Source organism: Hippocampus zosterae, chromosome 17 (assembly GCF_025434085.1).
Source record: "Hippocampus zosterae strain Florida chromosome 17, ASM2543408v3, whole genome shotgun sequence".
In the NCBI taxonomy this organism is placed as follows: Eukaryota; Metazoa; Chordata; class Actinopteri; order Syngnathiformes; family Syngnathidae; genus Hippocampus; species Hippocampus zosterae.
The window spans coordinates 17570283-17598129 of NC_067467.1; positions in this window are offsets into that span (position 1 = coordinate 17570283).

A 27847-nucleotide genomic window follows, 5' to 3' on the forward strand; every position below is an offset into this window, starting at 1 on the left:
TTATTTTTTTTAACTCGGCCTCCGGGCCGGGGCGGGCTTCGCCCCCGGTACCTCCAGCCGCTTCTATTTACGCGCGCCGCGTTCCAACATATTCACCCCGGCCAAGAGGCCTATTCCCCGGCCCGCACCCCGCCATTGAGACTGCATGGGAATTATTATTTTTTTATCTCTCAACCTGTCCAAGAGGCCTGCTGCCCGCCGCAATCGCCGCCGGGCCGGCCCGCACCCTGCCATTGAGACTGAACGGGAATTATTATTTTTTTATCTCTCAACCTGTCCAAGAGGCCTGCTGCCCGCCGCACTCGCCGCCGGGCCGGCCCGCACCCTGCCATTGAGACTGAACGGGGATTATTTATTTTTTTAACTTGGCCGCCGGCCCGGGGCGGGCATCGCCCCCGGTACCTCCAGCCGCTACTATTTCCGCGGCCCGTGTTCCAACACTATTCACCCCGGCCAAGAGGCCTATTCCCCGGCCCGCACCCCGCCATTGAGACTGCACGGGAATTATTATTTTTTTATCTCTCAACCTGTCCAAGAGGCCTGCTGCCCGCCGCAATCGCCGCCGGGCCGGCCCGCACCCTGCCATTGAGACTGAACGGGGATTATTTATTTTTTTAACTTGGCCGCCGGGCCGGGGCGGGCATCGCCCCCGGTACCTCCAGCCGCTACTATTTCCGCGGGCCGTGTTCCAACACTATTCACCCCGGCCAAGAGGCCTATTCCCCGGCCCGCACCCCGCCATTGAGACTGCACGGGAATTATTATTTTTTTATCTCTCAACCTGTCCAAGAGGCCTGCTGCCCGCCGCACTCGCCGCCGGGCCGGCCCGCACCCCGCCATTGAGACTGAACGGGGATTATTATTTTTTTTAACTCGGCCTCCGGGCCGGGGCGGGCTTCGCCCCCGGTACCTCCAGCCGCTTCTATTTACGCGCGCCGCGTTCCAACATATTCACCCCGGCCAAGAGGCCTATTCCCCGGCCCGCACCCCGCCATTGAGACTGCATGGGAATTATTATTTTTTTATCTCTCAACCTGTCCAAGAGGCCTGCTGCCCGCCGCAATCGCCGCCGGGCCGGCCCGCACCCTGCCATTGAGACTGAACGGGAATTATTATTTTTTTATCTCTCAACCTGTCCAAGAGGCCTGCTGCCCGCCGCACTCGCCGCCGGGCCGGCCCGCACCCTGCCATTGAGACTGAACGGGGATTATTTATTTTTTTAACTTGGCCGCCGGCCCGGGGCGGGCATCGCCCCCGGTACCTCCAGCCGCTACTATTTCCGCGGGCCGTGTTCCAACACTATTCACCCCGGCCAAGAGGCCTATTCCCCGGCCCGCACCCCGCCATTGAGACTGCACGGGAATTATTATTTTTTTATCTCTCAACCTGTCCAAGAGGCCTGCTGCCCGCCGCAATCGCCGCCGGGCCGGCCCGCACCCTGCCATTGAGACTGAACGGGGATTATTTATTTTTTTAACTTGGCCGCCGGGCCGGGGCGGGCATCGCCCCCGGTACCTCCAGCCGCTACTATTTCCGCGGGCCGTGTTCCAACACTATTCACCCCGGCCAAGAGGCCTATTCCCCGGCCCGCACCCCGCCATTGAGACTGCACGGGAATTATTATTTTTTTTATCTCTCAACCTGTCCAAGAGGCCTGCTGCCCCCGCACTCGCCGCCGGGCCGGCCCGCACCCCGCCATTGAGACTGAACGGGGATTATTATTTTTTTTAACTCGGCCTCCGGGCCGGGGCGGGCTTCGCCCCCGGTACCTCCAGCCGCTTCTATTTACGCGCGCCGCGTTCCAACATATTCACCCCGGCCAAGAGGCCTATTCCCCGGCCCGCACCCCGCCATTGAGACTGCATGGGAATTATTATTTTTTTATCTCTCAACCTGTCCAAGAGGCCTGCTGCCCGCCGCAATCGCCGCCGGGCCGGCCCGCACCCTGCCATTGAGACTGAACGGGAATTATTATTTTTTTATCTCTCAACCTGTCCAAGAGGCCTGCTGCCCGCCGCACTCGCCGCCGGGCCGGCCCGCACCCTGCCATTGAGACTGAACGGGATTATTTATTTTTTTAACTTGGCCGCCGGCCCGGGGCGGGCATCGCCCCCGGTACCTCCAGCCGCTACTATTTCCGCGGGCCGTGTTCCAACACTATTCACCCCGGCCAAGAGGCCTATTCCCCGGCCCGCACCCCGCCATTGAGACTGCACGGGAATTATTATTTTTTTTATCTCTCAACCTGTCCAAGAGGCCTGCTGCCCGCCGCACTCGCCGCCGGGCCGGCCCGCACCCCGCCATTAAGACTGAACGGGGATTATTATTTTTTTTAACTCGGCCTCCGGGCCGGGGCGGGCTTCGCCCCCGGTACCTCCAGCCGCTTCTATTTACGCGCGCCGCGTTCCAACATATTCACCCCGGCCAAGAGGCCTATTCCCCGGCCCGCACCCCGCCATTGAGACTGCATGGGAATTATTATTTTTTTATCTCTCAACCTGTCCAAGAGGCCTGCTGCCCGCCGCAATCGCCGCCGGGCCGGCCCGCACCCTGCCATTGAGACTGAACGGGAATTATTATTTTTTTATCTCTCAACCTGTCCAAGAGGCCTGCTGCCCGCCGCACTCGCCGCCGGGCCGGCCCGCACCCTGCCATTGAGACTGAACGGGGATTATTTATTTTTTTAACTTGTCCGCCGGGCGGGGGCGGGCATCGCCCCCGGTACCTCCAGCCGCTACTATTTCCGCGGGCCGTGTTCCAACACTATTCACCCCGGCCAAGAGGCCTATTCCCCGGCCCGCACCCCGCCATTGAGACTGCATGGGAATTATTATTTTTTTATCTCTCAACCTGTCCAAGAGGCCTGCTGCCCGCCGCAATCGCCGCCGGGCCGGCCCGCACCCTGCCATTGAGACTGAACGGGGATTATTTATTTTTTTAACTTGGCCGCCGGGCCGGGGCGGGCATCGCCCCCGGTACCTCCAGCCGCTACTATTTCCGCGGGCCGTGTTCCAACACTATTCACCCCGGCCAAGAGGCCTATTCCCCGGCCCGCACCCCGCCATTGAGACTACACGGGAATTATTATTTTTTTATCTCTCAACCTGTCCAAGAGGCCTGCTGCCCGCCGCACTCGCCGCCGGGCCGGCCCGCACCCCGCCATTGAGACTGAACGGGGATTATTATTTTTTTTAACTCGGCCTCCGGGCCGGGGCGGGCTTCGCCCCCGGTACCTCCAGCCGCTTCTATTTACGCGCGCCGCGTTCCAACATATTCACCCCGGCCAAGAGGCCTATTCCCCGGCCCGCACCCCGCCATTGAGACTGCATGGGAATTATTATTTTTTTATCTCTCAACCTGTCCAAGAGGCCTGCTGCCCGCCGCAATCGCCGCCGGGCCGGCCCGCACCCTGCCATTGAGACTGAACGGGATTATTTATTTTTTTAACTTGGCCGCCGGGCCGGGGCGGGCATCGCCCCCGGTACCTCCAGCCGCTACTATTTCCGCGGGCCGTGTTCCAACACTATTCACCCCGGCCAAGAGGCCTATTCCCCGGCCCGCACCCCGCCATTGAGACTGCACGGGAATTATTATTTTTTTATCTCTCAACCTGTCCAAGAGGCCTGCTGCCCGCCGCACTCGCCGCCGGGCCGGCCCGCACCCTGCCATTGAGACTGAACGGGGATTATTTATTTTTTTAACTTGGCCGCCGGGCCGGGGCGGGCATCGCCCCCGGTACCTCCAGCCGCTACTATTTCCGCGGGCCGTGTTCCAACACTATTCACCCCGGCCAAGAGCCCTATTCCCCGGCCCGCACCCCGCCATTGAGACTGCACGGGAATTATTATTTTTTTTATCTCTCAACCTGTCCAAGAGGCCTGCTGCCCGCCGCAATCGCCGCCGGGCCGGCCCGCACCCTGCCATTGAGCCTGAACGGGGATTATTTATTTTTTTAACTTGGCCGCCGGGCCGGGGCGGGCATCGCCCCCGGTACCTCCAGCCGCTACTATTTCCGCGGGCCGTGTTCCAACACTATTCACCCCGGCCAAGAGGCCTATTCCCCGGCCCGCACCCCGCCATTGAGACTGCACGGGAATTATTATTTTTTTATCTCTCAACCTGTCCAAGAGGCCTGCTGCCCGCCGCACTCGCCGCCGGGCCGGCCCGCACCCCGCCATTGAGACTGAACGGGGATTATTATTTTTTTTTAACTCGGCCTCCGGGCCGGGGCGGGCTTCGCCCCCGGTACCTCCAGCCGCTTCTATTTACGCGCGCCGCGTTCCAACATATTCACCCCGGCCAAGAGGCCTATTCCCCGGCCCGCACCCCGCCATTGAGACTGCATGGGAATTATTATTTTTTTATCTCTCAACCTGTCCAAGAGGCCTGCTGCCCGCCGCAATCGCCGCCGGGCCGGCCCGCACCCTGCCATTGAGACTGAACGGGAATTATTATTTTTTTATCTCTCAACCTGTCCAAGAGGCCTGCTGCCCGCCGCACTCGCCGCCGGGCCGGCCCGCACCCTGCCATTGAGACTGAACGGGGATTATTTATTTTTTTAACTTGGCCGCCGGCCCGGGGCGGGCATCGCCCCCGGTACCTCCAGCCGCTACTATTTCCGCGGGCCGTGTTCCAACACTATTCACCCCGGCCAAGAGGCCTATTCCCCGGCCCGCACCCCGCCATTGAGACTGCACGGGAATTATTATTTTTTTATCTCTCAACCTGTCCAAGAGGCCTGCTGCCCGCCGCAATCGCCGCCGGGCCGGCCCGCACCCTGCCATTGAGACTGAACGGGATTATTTATTTTTTTAACTTGGCCGCCGGGCCGGGGCGGGCATCGCCCCCGGTACCTCCAGCCGCTACTATTTCCGCGGGCCGTGTTCCAACACTATTCACCCCGGCCAAGAGGCCTATTCCCCGGCCCGCACCCCGCCATTGAGACTGCACGGGAATTATTATTTTTTTATCTCTCAACCTGTCCAAGAGGCCTGCTGCCCGCCGCACTCGCCGCCGGACCGGCCCGCACCCCGCCATTGAGACTGGAACGGGGATTATTATTTTTTTTAACTCGGCCTCCGGGCCGGGGCGGGCTTCGCCCCCGGTACCTCCAGCCGCTTCTATTTACGCGCGCCGCGTTCCAACATATTCACCCCGGCCAAGAGGCCTATTCCCCGGCCCGCACCCCGCCATTGAGACTGCATGGGAATTATTATTTTTTTATCTCTCAACCTGTCCAAGAGGCCTGATGCCCGCCGCACTCGCCGCCGGGCCGGCCCGCACCCTGCCATTGAGACTGAACGGGGATTATTTATTTTTTTAACTTGTCCGCCGGGCCGGGACGGGCATCGCCCCCGGTACCTCCAGCCGCTACTATTTCCGCGGGCCGTGTTCCAACACTATTCACCCCGGCCAAGAGGCCTATTCCCCGGCCCGCACCCCGCCATTGAGACTTCACGGGAATTATTATTTTTTTATCTCTCAACCTGTCCAAGAGGCCTGCTGCCCGCCGCAATCGCCGCCGGGCCGGCCCGCACCCTGCCATTGAGACTGAACGGGATTATTTATTTTTTTAACTTGGCCGCCGGGCCGGGGCGGGCATCGCCCCCGGTACCTCCAGCCGCTACTATTTCCGCGGGCCGTGTTCCAACACTATTCACCCCGGCCAAGAGGCCTATTCCCCGGCCCGCACCCCGCCATTGAGACTGCATGGGAATTATTATTTTTTTATCTCTCAACCTGTCCAAGAGGCCTGCTGCCCGCCGCAATCGCCGCCGGGCCGGCCCGCACCCTGCCATTGAGACTGAACGGGATTATTTATTTTTTTAACTTGGCCGCCGGGCCGGGGCGGGCATCGCCCCCGGTACCTCCAGCCGCTACTATTTCCGCGGGCCGTGTTCCAACACTATTCACCCCGGCCAAGAGGCCTATTCCCCGGCCCGCACCCCGCCATTGAGACTGCACGGGAATTATTATTTTTTTATCTCTCAACCTGTCCAAGAGGCCTGCTGCCCGCCGCAATCGCCGCCGGGCCGGCCCGCACCCCGCCATTGAGACTGAACGGGGATTATTTATTTTTTTAACTTGGCCGCAGGGGCGGGCATCGCCCCCGGTACCTCCAGCCGCTACTATTTCCGCGGGCCGTGTTCCAACACTATTCACCCCGGCCAAGAGAAATATTCCCCGGCCCGCACCCCGCCATTGAGACTGCACGGGAATTATTATTTTTTTATCTCTCAACCTGTCCAAGAGGCCTGCTGCCCGCCGCACTCGCCGCCGGGCCGGCCCGCACCCCGCCATTGAGACTGAACGGGGATTATTATTTTTTTTAACTCGGCCTCCGGGCCGGGGCGGGCTTCGCCCCCGGTACCTCCAGCCGCTTCTATTTACGCGCGCCGCGTTCCAACATATTCACCCCGGCCAAGAGGCCTATTCCCCGGCCCGCACCCCGCCATTGAGACTGCATGGGAATTATTATTTTTTTATCTCTCAACCTGTCCAAGAGGCCTGCTGCCCGCCGCAATCGCCGCCGGGCCGGCCCGCACCCTGCCATTGAGACTGAACGGGAATTATTATTTTTTTATCTCTCAACCTGTCCAAGAGGCCTGCTGCCCGCCGCACTCGCCGCCGGGCCGGCCCGCACCCTGCCATTGAGACTGAACGGGGATTATTTATTTTTTTAACTTGGCCGCCGGCCCGGGGCGGGCATCGCCCCCGGTACCTCCAGCCGCTACTATTTCCGCGGGCCGTGTTCCAACTCTATTCACCCCGGCCAAGAGGCCTATTCCCCGGCCCGCACCCCGCCATTGAGACTGCATGGGAATTATTATTTTTTTATCTCTCAACCTGTCCAAGAGGCCTGCTGCCCGCCGCACTCGCCGCCGGGCCGGCCCTCACCCCGCCATTGAGACTGAACGGGGATTATTATTTTTTTTAACTCGGCCTCCGGGCCGGGGCGGGCTTCGCCCCCGGTACCTCCAGCCACTTCTATTTACGCGCGCCGCGTTCCAACATATTCACCCCGGCCAAGAGGCCTCTTCCCCGGCCACACTCGTCCGCCGGGCCGGCCCGCACCCCGCCATTGAGACTGCACGGGAATTATTATTTTTTTATCTCTCAACCTGTCCAAGAGGCCTGCTGCCCGCCGCACTCGCCGCCGGGCCGGCCCGCACCCCGCCATTGAGACTGAACGGGGATTATTATTTTTTTTAACTCGGCCTCCGGGCCGGGGCGGGCTTCGCCCCCGGTACCTCCAGCCGCTTCTATTTACGCGCGCCGCGTTCCAACATATTCACCCCGGCCAAGAGGCCTATTCCCCGGCCCGCACCCCGCCATTGAGACTGCATGGGAATTATTATTTTTTTATCTCTCAACCTGTCCAAGAGGCCTGCTGCCCGCCGCAATCGCCGCCGGGCCGTCCCGCACCCTGCCATTGAGACTGAACGGGAATTATTATTTTTTTATCTCTCAACCTGTCCAAGAGGCCTGCTGCCCGCCGCACTCGCCGCCGGGCCGGCCCGCACCCTGCCATTGAGACTGAACGGGGATTATTTATTTTTTTAACTTGGCCGCCGGCCCGGGGCGGGCATCGCCCCCGGTACCTCCAGCCGCTACTATTTCCGCGGGCCGTGTTCCAACTCTATTCACCCCGGCCAAGAGGCCTATTCCCCGGCCCGCACCCCGCCATTGAGACTGCATGGGAATTATTATTTTTTTATCTCTCAACCTGTCCAAGAGGCCTGCTGCCCGCCGCAATCGCCGCCGGGCCGGCCCGCACCCTGCCATTGAGACTGAACGGGGATTATTTATTTTTTTAACTCGGCCTCCGGGCCGGGGCGGGCTTCACCCCCGGTACCTCCAGCCACTTCTATTTACGCGCGCCGCGTTCCAACATATTCACCCCGGCCAAGAGGCCTCTTCCCCGGCCACACTCGTCCGCCGGGCCGGCCCGCACCCCGCCATTGAGACTGCACGGGAATTATTATTTTTTTATCTCTCAACCTGTCCAAGAGGCCTGCTGCCCGCCGCACTCGCCGCCGGGCCGGCCCGCACCCCGCCATTGAGACTGAACGGGGATTATTATTTTTTTTAACTCGGCCTCCGGGCCGGGGCGGGCTTCGCCCCCGGTACCTCCAGCCGCTTCTATTTACGCGCGCCGCGTTCCAACATATTCACCCCGGCCAAGAGGCCTATTCCCCGGCCCGCACCCCGCCATTGAGACTGCATGGGAATTATTATTTTTTTATCTCTCAACCTGTCCAAGAGGCCTGCTGCCCGCCGCAATCGCCGCCGGGCCGGCCCGCACCCTGCCATTGAGACTGAACGGGAATTATTATTTTTTTATCTCTCAACCTGTCCAAGAGGCCTGCTGCCCGCCGCACTCGCCGCCGGGCCGGCCCGCACCCTGCCATTGAGACTGAACGGGGATTATTTATTTTTTTAACTTGGCCGCCGGCCCGGGGCGGGCATCGCCCCCGGTACCTCCAGCCGCTACTATTTCCGCGGGCCGTGTTCCAACTCTATTCACCCCGGCCAAGAGGCCTATTCCCCGGCCCGCACCCCGCCATTGAGACTGCATGGGAATTATTATTTTTTTATCTCTCAACCTGTCCAAGAGGCCTGCTGCCCGCCGCAATCGCCGCCGGGCCGGCCCGCACCCTGCCATTGAGACTGAACGGGGATTATTTATTTTTTTAACTTGGCCGCCGGGCCGGGGCGGGCATCGCCCCCGGTACCTCCAGCCGCTACTATTTCCGCGGGCCGTGTTCCAACACTATTCACCCCGGCCAAGAGGCCTATTCCCCGGCCCGCACCCCGCCATTGAGACTGCACGGGAATTATTATTTTTTTATCTCTCAACCTGTCCAAGAGGCCTGCTACCCGCCGCAATCGCCGCCGGGCCGGCCCGCACCCTGCCATTGAGACTGAACGGGGATTATTTATTTTTTTAACTTGGCCGCCGGGCCGGGGCGGGCATCGCCCCCGGTACCTGCCCGCCGCAATCGCCGCCGGGCCGGCCCGCACCCTGCCATTGAGACTGAACGGGGATTATTTATTTTTTTAACTTGGCCGCCGGGCCGGGGCGGGCATCGCCCCCGGTACCTCCAGCCGCTACTATTTCCGCGGGCCGTGTTCCAACACTATTCACCCCGGCCAAGAGGCCTATTCCCCGGCCCGCACCCCGCCATTGAGACTGCACGGGAATTATTATTTTTTTATCTCTCAACCTGTCCAAGAGGCCTGCTGCCCGCCGCACTCGCCGCCGGGCCGGCCCGCACCCCGCCATTGAGACTGAACGGGGATTATTATTTTTTTTAACTCGGCCTCCGGGCCGGGGCGGGCTTCGCCCCCGGTACCTCCAGCCGCTTCTATTTACGCGCGCCGCGTTCCAACATATTCACCCCGGCCAAGAGGCCTCTTCCCCGGCCACACTCGTCCGCCGGGCCGGCCCGCACCCCGCCATTGAGACTGAACGGGAATTATTATTTTTTTATCTCTCAACCTGTCCAAGAGGCCTGCTGCCCACTGCACTCGCCGCCGGGCCGGCCCGCACCCCGCCATTGAGACTGAACGGGGATTATTATTTTTTTTAACTCGGCCTCCGGGCCGGGGCGGGCTTCACCCCCGGTACCTCCAGCCGCTTCTATTTACGCGCGCCGCGTTCCAACATATTCACCCCGGCCAAGAGGCCTCTTCCCCGGCCACACTCGTCCGCCGGGCCGGCCCGCACCCCGCCATTGAGACTGCACGGGAATTATTATTTTTTTATCTCTCAACCTGTCCAAGAGGCCTGCTGCCAGCCGCACTCGCCGCCGGGCCGTTCCGCACCCCGCCATTGAGACTGAACGGTGATTATTATTTTTTTTTAATCGGCCTCCGGGCCGGGGCGGGCTTCGCCCCCGGTACCTCCAGCCGCTTCTATTTACGCGCGCCGCGTTCCAACATATTCACCCCGGCCAAGAGGCCTATTCCCCGGCCCGCACCCCGCCATTGAGACTGCACGGGAATTATTATTTTTTTATCTCTCAACCTGTCCAAGAGGCCTGCTGCCCGCCGCACTCGCCGCCGGGCCGGCCCGCACCCCGCCATTGAGACTGAACGGGGATTATTATTTTTTTTAACTCGGCCTCCGGGCCGGGGCGGGCTTCGCCCCCGGTACCTCCAGCCGCTTCTATTTACGCGCGCCGCGTTCCAACATATTCACCCCGGCCAAGAGGCCTATTCCCCGGCCCGCACCCCGCCATTGAGACTGCATGGGAATTATTATTTTTTTATCTCTCAACCTGTCCAAGAGGCCTGCTGCCCGCCGCAATCGCCGCCGGGCCGGCCCGCACCCTGCCATTGAGACTGAACGGGAATTATTATTTTTTTATCTCTCAACCTGTCCAAGAGGCCTGCTGCCCGCCGCACTCGCCGCCGGGCCGGCCCGCACCCTGCCATTGAGACTGAACGGGGATTATTTATTTTTTTAACTTGGCCGCCGGCCCGGGGCGGGCATCGCCCCCGGTACCTCCAGCCGCTACTATTTCCGCGGGCCGTGTTCCAACTCTATTCACCCCGGCCAAGAGGCCTATTCCCCGGCCCGCACCCCGCCATTGAGACTGCATGGGAATTATTATTTTTTTATCTCTCAACCTGTCCAAGAGGCCTGCTGCCCGCCGCAATCGCCGCCGGGCCGGCCCGCACCCTGCCATTGAGACTGAACGGGGATTATTTATTTTTTTAACTTGGCCGCCGGGCCGGGGCGGGCATCGCCCCCGGTACCTCCAGCCGCTACTATTTCCGCGGGCCGTGTTCCAACACTATTCACCCCGGCCAAGAGGCCTATTCCCCGGCCCGCACCCCGCCATTGAGACTGCACGGGAATTATTATTTTTTTATCTCTCAACCTGTCCAAGAGGCCTGCTACCCGCCGCAATCGCCGCCGGGCCGGCCCGCACCCTGCCATTGAGACTGAACGGGGATTATTTATTTTTTTAACTTGGCCGCCGGGCCGGGGCGGGCATCGCCCCCGGTACCTGCCCGCCGCAATCGCCGCCGGGCCGGCCCGCACCCTGCCATTGAGACTGAACGGGGATTATTTATTTTTTTAACTTGGCCGCCGGGCCGGGGCGGGCATCGCCCCCGGTACCTCCAGCCGCTACTATTTCCGCGGGCCGTGTTCCAACACTATTCACCCCGGCCAAGAGGCCTATTCCCCGGCCCGCACCCCGCCATTGAGACTGCACGGGAATTATTATTTTTTTATCTCTCAACCTGTCCAAGAGGCCTGCTGCCCGCCGCACTCGCCGCCGGGCCGGCCCGCACCCCGCCATTGAGACTGAACGGGGATTATTATTTTTTTTAACTCGGCCTCCGGGCCGGGGCGGGCTTCGCCCCCGGTACCTCCAGCCGCTTCTATTTACGCGCGCCGCGTTCCAACATATTCACCCCGGCCAAGAGGCCTCTTCCCCGGCCACACTCGTCCGCCGGGCCGGCCCGCACCCCGCCATTGAGACTGAACGGGAATTATTATTTTTTTATCTCTCAACCTGTCCAAGAGGCCTGCTGCCCACCGCACTCGCCGCCGGGCCGGCCCGCACCCCGCCATTGAGACTGAACGGGGATTATTATTTTTTTTAACTCGGCCTCCGGGCCGGGGCGGGCTTCACCCCCGGTACCTCCAGCCGCTTCTATTTACGCGCGCCGCGTTCCAACATATTCACCCCGGCCAAGAGGCCTCTTCCCCGGCCACACTCGTCCGCCGGGCCGGCCCGCACCCCGCCATTGAGACTGCACGGGAATTATTATTTTTTTATCTCTCAACCTGTCCAAGAGGCCTGCTGCCAGCCGCACTCGCCGCCGGGCCGTTCCGCACCCCGCCATTGAGACTGAACGGTGATTATTATTTTTTTTTAATCGGCCTCCGGGCCGGGGCGGGCTTCGCCCCCGGTACCTCCAGCCGCTTCTATTTACGCGCGCCGCGTTCCAACATATTCACCCCGGCCAAGAGGCCTCTTCCCCGGCCACACTCGTCCGCCGGGCCGGCCCGCACCCCGCCATTGAGACTGCACGGGAATTATTATTTTTATATCTCTCAACCTGTCCAAGAGGCCTGCTGCCCGCCGCAATCGCCGCCGGGCCGGCCCGCACCCTGCCATTGAGACTGAACGGGGATTATTTATTTTTTTAACTTGGCCGCTGGGCCGGGGCGGGCATCGCCCCCGGTACCTCCAGCCGCTACTATTTCCGCGGGCCGTGTTCCAACACTATTCACCCCGGCCAAGAGGCCTATTCCCCGGCCCGCACCCCGCCATTGAGACTGCACGGGAATTATTATTTTTTTATCTCTCAACCTGTCCAAGAGGCCTGCTGCCCGCCGCACTCGCCGCCGGGCCGGCCCGCACCCCGTCATTGAGACTGAACGGGGATTATTATTTTTTTTAACTCTGCCTCCGGGCCGGGGCGGGCTACGCCCCCGGTACCTCCAGCCGCTTCTATTTACGCGCGCCGCGTTCCAACATATTCACCCCGGCCAAGAGGCCTATTCCCCGGCCCGCACCCCGCCATTGAGACTGCATGGGAATTATTATTTTTTTTATCTCTCAACCTGTCCAAGAGGCCTGCTGCCCGCCGCAATCGCCGCCGGGCCGGCCCGCACCCTGCCATTGAGACTGAACGGGAATTATTATTTTTTTATCTCTCAACCTGTCCAAGAGGCCTGCTGCCCGCCGCACTCGCCGCCGGGCCGGCCCGCACCCTGCCATTGAGACTGAACGGGGATTATTTATTTTTTTAACTTGGCCGCCGGGCCGGGGCGGGCATCGCCCCCGGTACCTCCAGCCGCTACTATTTCCGCGGGCCGTGTTCCAACACTATTCACCCCGGCCAAGAGGCCTATTCCCCGGCCCGCACCCCGCCATTGAGACTGCACGGGAATTATTATTTTTTTATCTCTCAACCTGTCCAAGAGGCCTGCTGCCCGCCGCACTCGCCGCCGGGCCGGCCCGCACCCCGCCATTGAGACTGAACGGGGATTATTATTTTTTTTAACTCTGCCTCCGGGCCGGGGCGGGCTACGCCCCCGGTACCTCCAGCCGCTTCTATTTACGCGCGCCGCGTTCCAACATATTCACCCCGGCCAAGAGGCCTATTCCCCGGCCCGCACCCCGCCATTGAGACTGCATGGGAATTATTATTTTTTTTATCTCTCAACCTGTCCAAGAGGCCTGCTGCCCGCCGCAATCGCCGCCGGGCCGGCCCGCACCCTGCCATTGAGACTGAACGGGAATTATTATTTTTTTATCTCTCAACCTGTCCAAGAGGCCTGCTGCCCGCCGCACTCGCCGCCGGGCCGGCCCGCACCCTGCCATTGAGACTGAACGGGGATTATTTATTTTTTTAACTTGGCCGCCGGGCCGGGGCGGGCATCGCCCCCGGTACCTCCAGCCGCTACTATTTCCGCGGGCCGTGTTCCAACACTATTCACCCCGGCCAAGAGGCCTATTCCCCGGCCCGCACCCCGCCATTGAGACTGCATGGGAATTATTATTTTTTTATCTCTCAACCTGTCCAAGAGGCCTGCTGCCCGCCGCACTCGCCGCTGGGCCGGCCCGCACCCCGCCATTGAGACTGAACGGGGATTATTTATTTTTTTTAACTCGGCCTCCGGGCCGGGGCGGGCTTCGCCCCCGGTACCTCCAGCCGCTTCTATTTACGCGCGCCGCGTTCCAACATATTCACCCCGGCCAAGAGGCCTATTCCCCGGCCCGCACCCCGCCATTGAGACTGCATGGGAATTATTATTTTTTTTATCTCTCAACCTGTCCAAGAGGCCTGCTGCCCGCCGCAATCGCCGCCGGGCCGGCCCGCACCCTGCCATTGAGACTGAACGGGAATTATTATTTTTTTATCTCTCAACCTGTCCAAGAGGCCTGCTGCCCGCCGCACTCGCCGCCGGGCCGGCCCGCACCCTGCCATTGAGACTGAACGGGGATTATTTATTTTTTTAACTTGGCCGCCGGGCCGGGGCGGGCATCGCCCCCGGTACCTCCAGCCGCTACTATTTCCGCGGGCCGTGTTCCAACACTATTCACCCCGGCCAAGAGGCCTATTCCCCGGCCCGCACCCCGCCATTGAGACTGCATGGGAATTATTATTTTTTTATCTCTCAACCTGTCCAAGAGGCCTGCTGCCGGCCGCAATCGCCGCCGGGCCGGCCCGCACCCTGCCATTGAGACTGAACGGGGATTATTTATTTTTTTAACTTGGCCGCCGGGCCGGGGCGGGCATCGCCCCCGGTACCTCCAGCCGCTACTATTTCCGCGGGCCGTGTTCCAACACTATTCACCCCGGCCAAGAGGCCTCTTCCCCGGCCACACTCGTCCGCCGGGCCGGCCCGCACCCCGCCATTGAGACTGCACGGGAATTATTATTTTTTTATCTCTCAACCTGTCCAAGAGGCCTGCTGCCCGCCGCACTCGCCGCTGGGCCGGCCCGCACCCCGCCATTGAGACTGAACGGGGATTATTATTTTTTTTAACTCGGCCTCCGGGCCGGGGCGGGCTTCGCCCCCGGTACCTCCAGCCGCTTCTATTTACGCGCGCCGCGTTCCAACATATTCACCCCGGCCAAGAGGCCTCTTCCCCGGCCACACTCGTCCGCCGGGCCGGCCCGCACCCCGCCATTGAGACTGCACGGGAATTATTATTTTTATATCTCTCAACCTGTCCAAGAGGCCTGCTGCCCGCCGCAATCGCCGCCGGGCCGGCCCGCACCCTGCCATTGAGACTGAACGGGGATTATTTATTTTTTTAACTTGGCCGCCGGGCCGGGGCGGGCATCGCCCCCGGTACCTCCAGCCGCTACTATTTCCGCGGGCTGTGTTCCAACACTATTCACCCCGGCCAAGAGGCCTATTCCCCGGCCCGCACCCCGCCATTGAGACTGCATGGGAATTATTATTTTTTTATCTCTCAACCTGTCCAAGAGGCCTGCTGCCCGCCGCACTCGCCGCCGGGCCGGCCCGCACCCCGCCATTGAGACTGAACGGGGATTATTATTTTTTTTAACTCGGCCTCCGGGCCGGGGCGGGCTTCGCCCCCGGTACCTCCAGCCGCTTCTATTTACGCGCGCCGCGTTCCAACATATTCACCCCGGCCAAGAGGCCTATTCCCCGGCCCGCACCCCGCCATTGAGACTGCATGGGAATTATTATTTTTTTATCTCTCAACCTGTCCAAGAGGCCTGCTGCCCGCCGCAATCGCCGCCGGGCCGGCCCGCACCCTGCCATTGAGACTGAACGGGAATTATTATTTTTTTATCTCTCAACCTGTCCAAGAGGCCTGCTGCCCGCCGCACTCGCCGCCGGGCCGGCCCGCACCCTGCCATTGAGACTGAACGGGGATTATTTATTTTTTTAACTTGGCCGCCGGCCCGGGGCGGGCATCGCCCCCGGTACCTCCAGCCGCTACTATTTCCGCGGGCCGTGTTCCAACTCTATTCACCCCGGCCAAGAGGCCTATTCCCCGGCCCGCACCCCGCCATTGAGACTGCATGGGAATTATTATTTTTTTATCTCTCAACCTGTCCAAGAGGCCTGCTGCCCGCCGCACTCGCCGCCGGGCCGGCCCTCACCCCGCCATTGAGACTGAACGGGGATTATTATTTTTTTTAACTCGGCCTCCGGGCCGGGGCGGGCTTCGCCCCCGGTACCTCCAGCCACTTCTATTTACGCGCGCCGCGTTCCAACATATTCACCCCGGCCAAGAGGCCTCTTCCCCGGCCACACTCGTCCGCCGGGCCGGCCCGCACCCCGCCATTGAGACTGAACGGGGATCATTATTTTTTTTAACTCGGCCTCCGGGCCGGGGCGGGCTTCGCCCCCGGTACCTCCAGCCGCTTCTATTTACGCGCGCCGCGTTCCAACATATTCACCCCGGCCAAGAGGCCTATTCCCCGGCCCGCACCCCGCCATTGAGACTGCATGGGAATTATTATTTTTTTATCTCTCAACCTGTCCAAGAGGCCTGCTGCCCGCCGCAATCGCCGCCGGGCCGGCCCGCACCCTGCCATTGAGACTGAACGGGAATTATTATTTTTTTATCTCTCAACCTGTCCAAGAGGCCTGCTGCCCGCCGCACTCGCCGCCGGGCCGGCCCGCACCCTGCCATTGAGACTGAACGGGGATTATTATTTTTTTTAACTCGGCCTCCGGGCCGGGGCGGGCTTCGCCCCCGGTACCTCCAGCCGCTTCTATTTACGCGCGCCGCGTTCCAACATATTCACCCCGGCCAAGAGGCCTATTCCCCGGCCCGCACCCCGCCATTGAGACTGCATGGGAATTATTATTTTTTTATCTCTCAACCTGTCCAAGAGGCCTGCTGCCCGCCGCAATCGCCGCCGGGCCGGCCCGCACCCTGCCATTGAGACTGAACGGGAATTATTATTTTTTTATCTCTCAACCTGTCCAAGAGGCCTGCTGCCCGCCGCACTCGCCGCCGGGCCGGCCCGCACCCTGCCATTGAGACTGAACGGGGATTATTTATTTTTTTAACTTGGCCGCCGGCCCGGGGCGGGCATCGCCCCGGTACCTCCAGCCGCTACTATTTCCGCGGGCCGTGTTCCAACTCTATTCACCCCGGCCAAGAGGCCTATTCCCCGGCCCGCACCCCGCCATTGAGACTGCATGGGAATTATTATTTTTTTATCTCTCAACCTGTCCAAGAGGCCTGCTGCCCGCCGCAATCGCCGCCGGGCCGGCCCGCACCCTGCCATTGAGACTGAACGGGGATTATTTATTTTTTTAACTCGGCCTCCGGGCCGGGGCGGGCTTCGCCCCCGGTACCTCCAGCCACTTCTATTTACGCGCGCCGCGTTCCAACATATTCACCCCGGCCAAGAGGCCTCTTCCCCGGCCACACTCGTCCGCCGGGCCGGCCCGCACCCCGCCATTGAGACTGCACGGGAATTATTATTTTTTTATCTCTCAACCTGTCCAAGAGGCCTGCTGCCCGCCGCACTCGCCGCCGGGCCGGCCCGCACCCCGCCATTGAGACTGAACGGGGATTATTATTTTTTTTAACTCGGCCTCCGGGCCGGGGCGGGCTTCGCCCCCGGTACCTCCAGCCGCTTCTATTTACGCGTGCCGCGTTCCAACATATTCACCCCGGCCAAGAGGCCTATTCCCCGGCCCGCACCCCGCCATTGAGACTGCATGGGAATTATTATTTTTTTATCTCTCAACCTGTCCAAGAGGCCTGCTGCCCGCCGCAATCGCCGCCGGGCCGGCCCGCACCCTGCCATTGAGACTGAACGGGAATTATTATTTTTTTATCTCTCAACCTGTCCAAGAGGCCTGCTGCCCGCCGCACTCGCCGCCGGGCCGGCCCGCACCCTGCCATTGAGACTGAACGGGGATTATTTATTTTTTTAACTTGGCCGCCGGCCCGGGGCGGGCATCGCCCCCGGTACCTCCAGCCGCTACTATTTCCGCGGGCCGTGTTCCAACTCTATTCACCCCGGCCAAGAGGCCTATTCCCCGGCCCGCACCCCGCCATTGAGACTGCATGGGAATTATTATTTTTTTATCTCTCAACCTGTCCAAGAGGCCTGCTGCCCGCCGCAATCGCCGCCGGGCCGGCCCGCACCCTGCCATTGAGACTGAACGGGGATTATTTATTTTTTTAACTTGGCCGCCGGGCCGGGGCGGGCATCGCCCCCGGTACCTCCAGCCGCTACTATTTCCGCGGGCCGTGTTCCAACACTATTCACCCCGGCCAAGAGGCCTATTCCCCGGCCCGCACCCCGCCATTGAGACTGCACGGGAATTATTATTTTTTTATCTCTCAACCTGTCCAAGAGGCCTGCTACCCGCCGCAATCGCCGCCGGGCCGGCCCGCACCCTGCCATTGAGACTGAACGGGGATTATTTATTTTTTTAACTTGGCCGCCGGGCCGGGGCGGGCATCGCCCCCGGTACCTGCCCGCCGCAATCGCCGCCGGGCCGGCCCGCACCCTGCCATTGAGACTGAACGGGGATTATTTATTTTTTTAACTTGGCCGCCGGGCCGGGGCGGGCATCGCCCCCGGTACCTCCAGCCGCTACTATTTCCGCGGGCCGTGTTCCAACACTATTCACCCCGGCCAAGAGGCCTATTCCCCGGCCCGCACCCCGCCATTGAGACTGCACGGGAATTATTATTTTTTTATCTCTCAACCTGTCCAAGAGGCCTGCTGCCCGCCGCACTCGCCGCCGGGCCGGCCATTGAGACTGAACGGGGATCCAACATATTCACCCCGGCCAAGAGGCCTCTTCCCCGGCCACACTCGTCCGCCGGGCCGGCCCGCACCCCGCCATTGAGACTGAACGGGAATTATTATTTTTTTATCTCTCAACCTGTCCAAGAGGCCTGCTGCCCACCGCACTCGCCGCCGGGCCGGCCCGCACCCCGCCATTGAGACTGAACGGGGATTATTATTTTTTTTAACTCGGCCTCCGGGCCGGGGCGGGCTTCACCCCCGGTACCTCCAGCCGCTTCTATTTACGCGCGCCGCGTTCCAACATATTCACCCCGGCCAAGAGGCCTCTTCCCCGGCCACACTCGTCCGCCGGGCCGGCCCGCACCCCGCCATTGAGACTGCACGGGAATTATTATTTTTTTATCTCTCAACCTGTCCAAGAGGCCTGCTGCCCGCCGCACTCGCCGCCGGGCCGGCCCGCACCCTGCCATTGAGACTGAACGGGGATTATTTATTTTTTTAACTTGGCCGCCGGGCCGGGGCGGGCATCGCCCCCGGTACCTCCAGCCGCTACTATTTCCGCGGGCTGTGTTCCAACACTATTCACCCCGGCCAAGAGGCCTATTCCCCGGCCCGCACCCCGCCATTGAGACTGCATGGGAATTATTATTTTTTTATCTCTCAACCTGTCCAAGAGGCCTGCTGCCCGCCGCAATCGCCGCCGGGCCGGCCCGCACCCTGCCATTGAGACTGAACGGGGATTATTTATTTTTTTAACTTGGCCGCCGGGCCGGGGCGGGCATCGCCCCCGGTACCTCCAGCCGCTACTATTTCCGCGGGCTGTGTTCCAACACTATTCACCCCGGCCAAGAGGCCTATTCCCCGGCCCGCACCCCGCCATTGAGACTGCATGGGAATTATTATTTTTTTATCTCTCAACCTGTCCAAGAGGCCTGCTGCCCGCCGCAATCGCCGCCGGGCCGGCCCGCACCCTGCCATTGAGACTGAACGGGGATTATTTATTTTTTTAACTTGGCCGCCGGGCCGGGGCGGGCATCGCCCCCGGTAACTCCAGCCGCTACTATTTCCGCGGGCCGTGTTCCAACACTATTCACCCCGGCCAAGAGGCCTATTCCCCGGCCCGCACCCCGCCATTGAGACTGCACGGGAATTATTATTTTTTTATCTCTCAACCTGTCCAAGAGGCCTGCTGCCCGCCGCACTCGCCGCCGGGCCGGCCCGCACCCTGCGATTGAGACTGAACGGGGATTATTTATTTTTTTAACTTGGCCGCCGGCCCGGGGCGGGCATCGCCCCCGGTACCTCCAGCCGCTACTATTTCCGCGGGCCGTGTTCCAACACTATTCACCCCGGCCAAGAGGCCTATTCCCCGGCCCGCACCCCGCCATTGAGACTGCACGGGAATTATTATTTTTTTATCTCTCAACCTGTCCAAGAGGCCTGCTGCCCGCCGCACTCGCCGCCGGGCCGGCCCGCACCCCGCCATTGAGACTGAACGGGGATTATTATTTTTTTTAACTCGGCCTCCGGGCCGGGGCGGGCTTCGCCCCCGGTACCTCCAGCCGCTTCTATTTACGCGCGCCGCGTTCCAACATATTCACCCCGGCCAAGAGGCCTATTCCCCGGCCCGCACCCCGCCATTGAGACTGCATGGGAATTATTATTTTTTTATCTCTCAACCTGTCCAAGAGGCCTGCTGCCCGCCGCACTCGCCGCCGGGCCGGCCCGCACCCTGCCATTGAGACTGAACGGGGATTATTTATTTTTTTAACTTGGCCGCCGGCCCGGGGCGGGCATCGCCCCCGGTACCTCCAGCCGCTACTATTTCCGCGGCCCGTGTTCCAACACTATTCACCCCGGCCAAGAGGCCTATTCCCCGGCCCGCACCCCGCCATTGAGACTGCACGGGAATTATTATTTTTTTATCTCTCAACCTGTCCAAGAGGCCTGCTGCCCGCCGCAATCGCCGCCGGGCCGGCCCGCACCCTGCCATTGAGACTGAACGGGGATTATTTATTTTTTTAACTTGGCCGCCGGGCCGGGGCGGGCATCGCCCCCGGTACCTCCAGCCGCTACTATTTCCGCGGGCCGTGTTCCAACACTATTCACCCCGGCCAAGAGGCCTATTCCCCGGCCCGCACCCCGCCATTGAGACTGCACGGGAATTATTATTTTTTTATCTCTCAACCTGTCCAAGAGGCCTGCTGCCCGCCGCACTCGCCGCCGGGCCGGCCCGCACCCCGCCATTGAGACTGAACGGGGATTATTATTTTTTTTAACTCGGCCTCCGGGCCGGGGCGGGCTTCGCCCCCGGTACCTCCAGCCGCTTCTATTTACGCGCGCCGCGTTCCAACATATTCACCCCGGCCAAGAGGCCTATTCCCCGGCCCGCACCCCGCCATTGAGACTGCATGGGAATTATTATTTTTTTATCTCTCAACCTGTCCAAGAGGCCTGCTGCCCGCCGCAATCGCCGCCGGGCCGGCCCGCACCCTGCCATTGAGACTGAACGGGAATTATTATTTTTTTATCTCTCAACCTGTCCAAGAGGCCTGCTGCCCGCCGCACTCGCCGCCGGGCCGGCCCGCACCCTGCCATTGAGACTGAACGGGGATTATTTATTTTTTTAACTTGGCCGCCGGCCCGGGGCGGGCATCGCCCCCGGTACCTCCAGCCGCTACTATTTCCGCGGGCCGTGTTCCAACACTATTCACCCCGGCCAAGAGGCCTATTCCCCGGCCCGCACCCCGCCATTGAGACTGCACGGGAATTATTATTTTTTTTATCTCTCAACCTGTCCAAGAGGCCTGCTGCCCGCCGCACTCGCCGCCGGGCCGGCCCGCACCCCGCCATTAAGACTGAACGGGGATTATTATTTTTTTTAACTCGGCCTCCGGGCCGGGGCGGGCTTCGCCCCCGGTACCTCCAGCCGCTTCTATTTACGCGCGCCGCGTTCCAACATATTCACCCCGGCCAAGAGGCCTATTCCCCGGCCCGCACCCCGCCATTGAGACTGCATGGGAATTATTATTTTTTTATCTCTCAACCTGTCCAAGAGGCCTGCTGCCCGCCGCAATCGCCGCCGGGCCGGCCCGCACCCTGCCATTGAGACTGAACGGGAATTATTATTTTTTTATCTCTCAACCTGTCCAAGAGGCCTGCTGCCCGCCGCACTCGCCGCCGGGCCGGCCCGCACCCTGCCATTGAGACTGAACGGGATTATTTATTTTTTTAACTTGGCCGCCGGCCCGGGGCGGGCATCGCCCCCGGTACCTCCAGCCGCTACTATTTCCGCGGGCCGTGTTCCAACACTATTCACCCCGGCCAAGAGGCCTATTCCCCGGCCCGCACCCCGCCATTGAGACTGCACGGGAATTATTATTTTTTTTATCTCTCAACCTGTCCAAGAGGCCTGCTGCCCGCCGCACTCGCCGCCGGGCCGGCCCGCACCCCGCCATTAAGACTGAACGGGGATTATTATTTTTTTTAACTCGGCCTCCGGGCCGGGGCGGGCTTCGCCCCCGGTACCTCCAGCCGCTTCTATTTACGCGCGCCGCGTTCCAACATATTCACCCCGGCCAAGAGGCCTATTCCCCGGCCCGCACCCCGCCATTGAGACTGCATGGGAATTATTATTTTTTTATCTCTCAACCTGTCCAAGAGGCCTGCTGCCCGCCGCAATCGCCGCCGGGCCGGCCCGCACCCTGCCATTGAGACTGAACGGGAATTATTATTTTTTTATCTCTCAACCTGTCCAAGAGGCCTGCTGCCCGCCGCACTCGCCGCCGGGCCGGCCCGCACCCTGCCATTGAGACTGAACGGGGATTATTTATTTTTTTAACTTGTCCGCAGGGCGGGGGCGGGCATCGCCCCCGGTACCTCCAGCCGCTACTATTTCCGCGGGCCGTGTTCCAACACTATTCACCCCGGCCAAGAGGCCTATTCCCCGGCCCGCACCCCGCCATTGAGACTGCATGGGAATTATTATTTTTTTATCTCTCAACCTGTCCAAGAGGCCTGCTGCCCGCCGCAATCGCCGCCGGGCCGGCCCGCACCCTGCCATTGAGACTGAACGGGGATTATTTATTTTTTTAACTTGGCCGCCGGGCCGGGGCGGGCATCGCCCCCGGTACCTCCAGCCGCTACTATTTCCGCGGGCCGTGTTCCAACACTATTCACCCCGGCCAAGAGGCCTATTCCCCGGCCCGCACCCCGCCATTGAGACTACACGGGAATTATTATTTTTTTATCTCTCAACCTGTCCAAGAGGCCTGCTGCCCGCCGCACTCGCCGCCGGGCCGGCCCGCACCCCGCCATTGAGACTGAACGGGGATTATTATTTTTTTTAACTCGGCCTCCGGGCCGGGGCGGGCTTCGCCCCCGGTACCTCCAGCCGCTTCTATTTACGCGCGCCGCGTTCCAACATATTCACCCCGGCCAAGAGGCCTATTCCCCGGCCCGCACCCCGCCATTGAGACTGCATGGGAATTATTATTTTTTTATCTCTCAACCTGTCCAAGAGGCCTGCTGCCCGCCGCAATCGCCGCCGGGCCGGCCCGCACCCTGCCATTGAGACTGAACGGGATTATTTATTTTTTTAACTTGGCCGCCGGGCCGGGGCGGGCATCGCCCCCGGTACCTCCAGCCGCTACTATTTCCGCGGGCCGTGTTCCAACACTATTCACCCCGGCCAAGACGCCTATTCCCCGGCCAGCACCCCGCCATTGAGACTGCACGGGAATTATTATTTTTTTATCTCTCAACCTGTCCAAGAGGCCTGCTGCCCGCCGCACTCGCCGCCGGGCCGGCCCGCACCCCGCCATTAAGACTGAACGGGGATTATTATTTTTTTTAACTCGGCCTCCGGGCCGGGGCGGGCTTCGCCCCCGGTACCTCCAGCCGCTTCTATTTACGCGCGCCGCGTTCCAACATATTCACCCCGGCCAAGAGGCCTATTCCCCGGCCCGCACCCCGCCATTGAGACTGCATGGGAATTATTATTTTTTTATCTCTCAACCTGTCCAAGAGGCCTGCTGCCCGCCGCAATCGCCGCCGGGCCGGCCCGCACCCTGCCATTGAGACTGAACGGGATTATTTATTTTTTTAACTTGGCCGCCGGGCCGGGGCGGGCATCGCCCCCGGTACCTCCAGCCGCTACTATTTCCGCGGGCCGTGTTCCAACACTATTCACCCCGGCCAAGAGGCCTATTCCCCGGCCCGCACCCCGCCATTGAGACTGCACGGGAATTATTATTTTTTTATCTCTCAACCTGTCCAAGAGGCCTGCTGCCCGCCGCACTCGCCGCCGGGCCGGCCCGCACCCTGCCATTGAGACTGAACGGGGATTATTTATTTTTTTAACTTGGCCGCCGGGCCGGGGCGGGCATCGCCCCCGGTACCTCCAGCCGCTACTATTTCCGCGGGCCGTGTTCCAACACTATTCACCCCGGCCAAGAGCCCTATTCCCCGGCCCGCACCCCGCCATTGAGACTGCACGGGAATTATTATTTTTTTTATCTCTCAACCTGTCCAAGAGGCCTGCTGCCCGCCGCAATCGCCGCCGGGCCGGCCCGCACCCTGCCATTGAGCCTGAACGGGGATTATTTATTTTTTTAACTTGGCCGCCGGGCCGGGGCGGGCATCGCCCCCGGTACCTCCAGCCGCTACTATTTCCGCGGGCCGTGTTCCAACACTATTCACCCCGGCCAAGAGGCCTATTCCCCGGCCCGCACCCCGCCATTGAGACTGCACGGGAATTATTATTTTTTTATCTCTCAACCTGTCCAAGAGGCCTGCTGCCCGCCGCACTCGCCGCCGGGCCGGCCCGCACCCCGCCATTGAGACTGAACGGGGATTATTATTTTTTTTTAACTCGGCCTCCGGGCCGGGGCGGGCTTCGCCCCCGGTACCTCCAGCCGCTTCTATTTACGCGCGCCGCGTTCCAACATATTCACCCCGGCCAAGAGGCCTATTCCCCGGCCCGCACCCCGCCATTGAGACTGCATGGGAATTATTATTTTTTTATCTCTCAACCTGTCCAAGAGGCCTGCTGCCCGCCGCAATCGCCGCCGGGCCGGCCCGCACCCTGCCATTGAGACTGAACGGGAATTATTATTTTTTTATCTCTCAACCTGTCCAAGAGGCCTGCTGCCCGCCGCACTCGCCGCCGGGCCGGCCCGCACCCTGCCATTGAGACTGAACGGGGATTATTTATTTTTTTAACTTGGCCGCCGGCCCGGGGCGGGCATCGCCCCCGGTACCTCCAGCCGCTACTATTTCCGCGGGCCGTGTTCCAACACTATTCACCCCGGCCAAGAGGCCTATTCCCCGGCCCGCACCCCGCCATTGAGACTGCACGGGAATTATTATTTTTTTATCTCTCAACCTGTCCAAGAGGCCTGCTGCCCGCCGCAATCGCCGCCGGGCCGGCCCGCACCCCGCCATTGAGACTGAACGGGGATTATTTATTTTTTTAACTTGGCCGCAGGGGCGGGCATCGCCCCCGGTACCTCCAGCCGCTACTATTTCCGCGGGCCGTGTTCCAACACTATTCACCCCGGCCAAGAGAAATATTCCCCGGCCCGCACCCCGCCATTGAGACTGCACGGGAATTATTATTTTTTTATCTCTCAACCTGTCCAAGAGGCCTGCTGCCCGCCGCACTCGCCGCCGGGCCGGCCCGCACCCCGCCATTGAGACTGAACGGGGATTATTATTTTTTTTAACTCGGCCTCCGGGCCGGGGCGGGCTTCGCCCCCGGTACCTCCAGCCGCTTCTATTTACGCGCGCCGCGTTCCAACATATTCACCCCGGCCAAGAGGCCTATTCCCCGGCCCGCACCCCGCCATTGAGACTGCATGGGAATTATTATTTTTTTATCTCTCAACCTGTCCAAGAGGCCTGCTGCCCGCCGCAATCGCCGCCGGGCCGGCCCGCACCCTGCCATTGAGACTGAACGGGAATTATTATTTTTTTATCTCTCAACCTGTCCAAGAGGCCTGCTGCCCGCCGCACTCGCCGCCGGGCCGGCCCGCACCCTGCCATTGAGACTGAACGGGGATTATTTATTTTTTTAACTTGGCCGCCGGCCCGGGGCGGGCATCGCCCCCGGTACCTCCAGCCGCTACTATTTCCGCGGGCCGTGTTCCAACACTATTCACCCCGGCCAAGAGGCCTATTCCCCGGCCCGCACCCCGCCATTGAGACTGCACGGGAATTATTATTTTTTTATCTCTCAACCTGTCCAAGAGGCCTGCTGCCCGCCGCAATCGCCGCCGGGCCCGCCCGCACCCTGCCATTGAGACTGAACGGGATTATTTATTTTTTTAACTTGGCCGCCGGGCCGGGGCGGGCATCGCCCCCGGTACCTCCAGCCGCTACTATTTCCGCGGGCCGTGTTCCAACACTATTCACCCCGGCCAAGAGGCCTATTCCCCGGCCCGCACCCCGCCATTGAGACTGCACGGGAATTATTATTTTTTTATCTCTCAACCTGTCCAAGAGGCCTGCTGCCCGCCGCACTCGCCGCCGGGCCGGCCCGCACCCCGCCATTGAGACTGGAACGGGGATTATTATTTTTTTTAACTCGGCCTCCGGGCCGGGGCGGGCTTCGCCCCCGGTACCTCCAGCTGCTTCTATTTACGCGCGCCGCGTTCCAACATATTCACCCCGGCCAAGAGGCCTATTCCCCGGCCCGCACCCCGCCATTGAGACTGCATGGGAATTATTATTTTTTTATCTCTCAACCTGTCCAAGAGGCCTGCTGCCCGCCGCAATCGCCGCCGGGCCGGCCCGCACCCTGCCATTGAGACTGAACGGGAATTATTATTTTTTTATCTCTCAACCTGTCCAAGAGGCCTGATGCCCGCCGCACTCGCCGCCGGGCCGGCCCGCACCCTGCCATTGAGACTGAACGGGGATTATTTATTTTTTTAACTTGTCCGCCGGGCCGGGACGGGCATCGCCCCCGGTACCTCCAGCCGCTACTATTTCCGCGGGCCGTGTTCCAACACTATTCACCCCGGCCAAGAGGCCTATTCCCCGGCCCGCACCCCGCCATTGAGACTTCACGGGAATTATTATTTTTTTATCTCTCAACCTGTCCAAGAGGCCTGCTGCCCGCCGCACTCGCCGCCGGGCCGGCCCGCACCCCGCCATTGAGACTGAACGGGGATTATTATTTTTTTTAACTCGGCCTCCGGGCCGGGGCGGGCTTCGCCCCCGGTACCTCCAGCCGCTTCTATTTACGCGCGCCGCGTTCCAACATATTCACCCCGGCCAAGAGGCCTATTCCCCGGCCCGCACCCCGCCATTGAGACTGCATGGGAATTATTATTTTTTTATCTCTCAACCTGTCCAAGAGGCCTGCTGCCCGCCGCAATCGCCGCCGGGCCGGCCCGCACCCTGCCATTGAGACTGAACGGGAATTATTATTTTTTTATCTCTCAACCTGTCCAAGAGGCCTGCTGCCCGCCGCACTCGCCGCCGGGCCGGCCCGCACCCTGCCATTGAGACTGAACGGGGATTATTTATTTTTTTAACTTGTCCGCCGGGCGGGGGCGGGCATCGCCCCCGGTACCTCCAGCCGCTACTATTTCCGCGGGCCGTGTTCCAACACTATTCACCCCGGCCAAGAGGCCTATTCCCCGGCCCGCACCCCGCCATTGAGACTGCATGGGAATTATTATTTTTTTATCTCTCAACCTGTCCAAGAGGCCTGCTGCCCGCCGCAATCGCCGCCGGGCCGGCCCGCACCCTGCCATTGAGACTGAACGGGGATTATTTATTTTTTTAACTTGGCCGCCGGGCCGGGGCGGGCATCGCCCCCGGTACCTCCAGCCGCTACTATTTCCGCGGGCCGTGTTCCAACACTATTCACCCCGGCCAAGAGGCCTATTCCCCGGCCCGCACCCCGCCATTGAGACTACACGGGAATTATTATTTTTTTATCTCTCAACCTGTCCAAGAGGCCTGCTGCCCGCCGCACTCGCCGCCGGGCCGGCCCGCACCCCGCCATTGAGACTGAACGGGGATTATTATTTTTTTTAACTCGGCCTCCGGGCCGGGGCGGGCTTCGCCCCCGGTACCTCCAGCCGCTTCTATTTACGCGCGCCGCGTTCCAACATATTCACCCCGGCCAAGAGGCCTATTCCCCGGCCCGCACCCCGCCATTGAGACTGCATGGGAATTATTATTTTTTTATCTCTCAACCTGTCCAAGAGGCCTGCTGCCCGCCGCAATCGCCGCCGGGCCGGCCCGCACCCTGCCATTGAGACTGAACGGGGATTATTTATTTTTTTAACTTGGCCGCCGGGCCGGGGCGGGCATCGCCCCCGGTACCTCCAGCCGCTACTATTTCCGCGGGCCGTGTTCCAACACTATTCACCCCGGCCAAGAGCCCTATTCCCCGGCCCGCACCCCGCCATTGAGACTGCACGGGAATTATTATTTTTTTTATCTCTCAACCTGTCCAAGAGGCCTGCTGCCCGCCGCAATCGCCGCCGGGCCGGCCCGCACCCTGCCATTGAGCCTGAACGGGGATTATTTATTTTTTTAACTTGGCCGCCGGGCCGGGGCGGGCATCGCCCCCGGTACCTCCAGCCGCTAC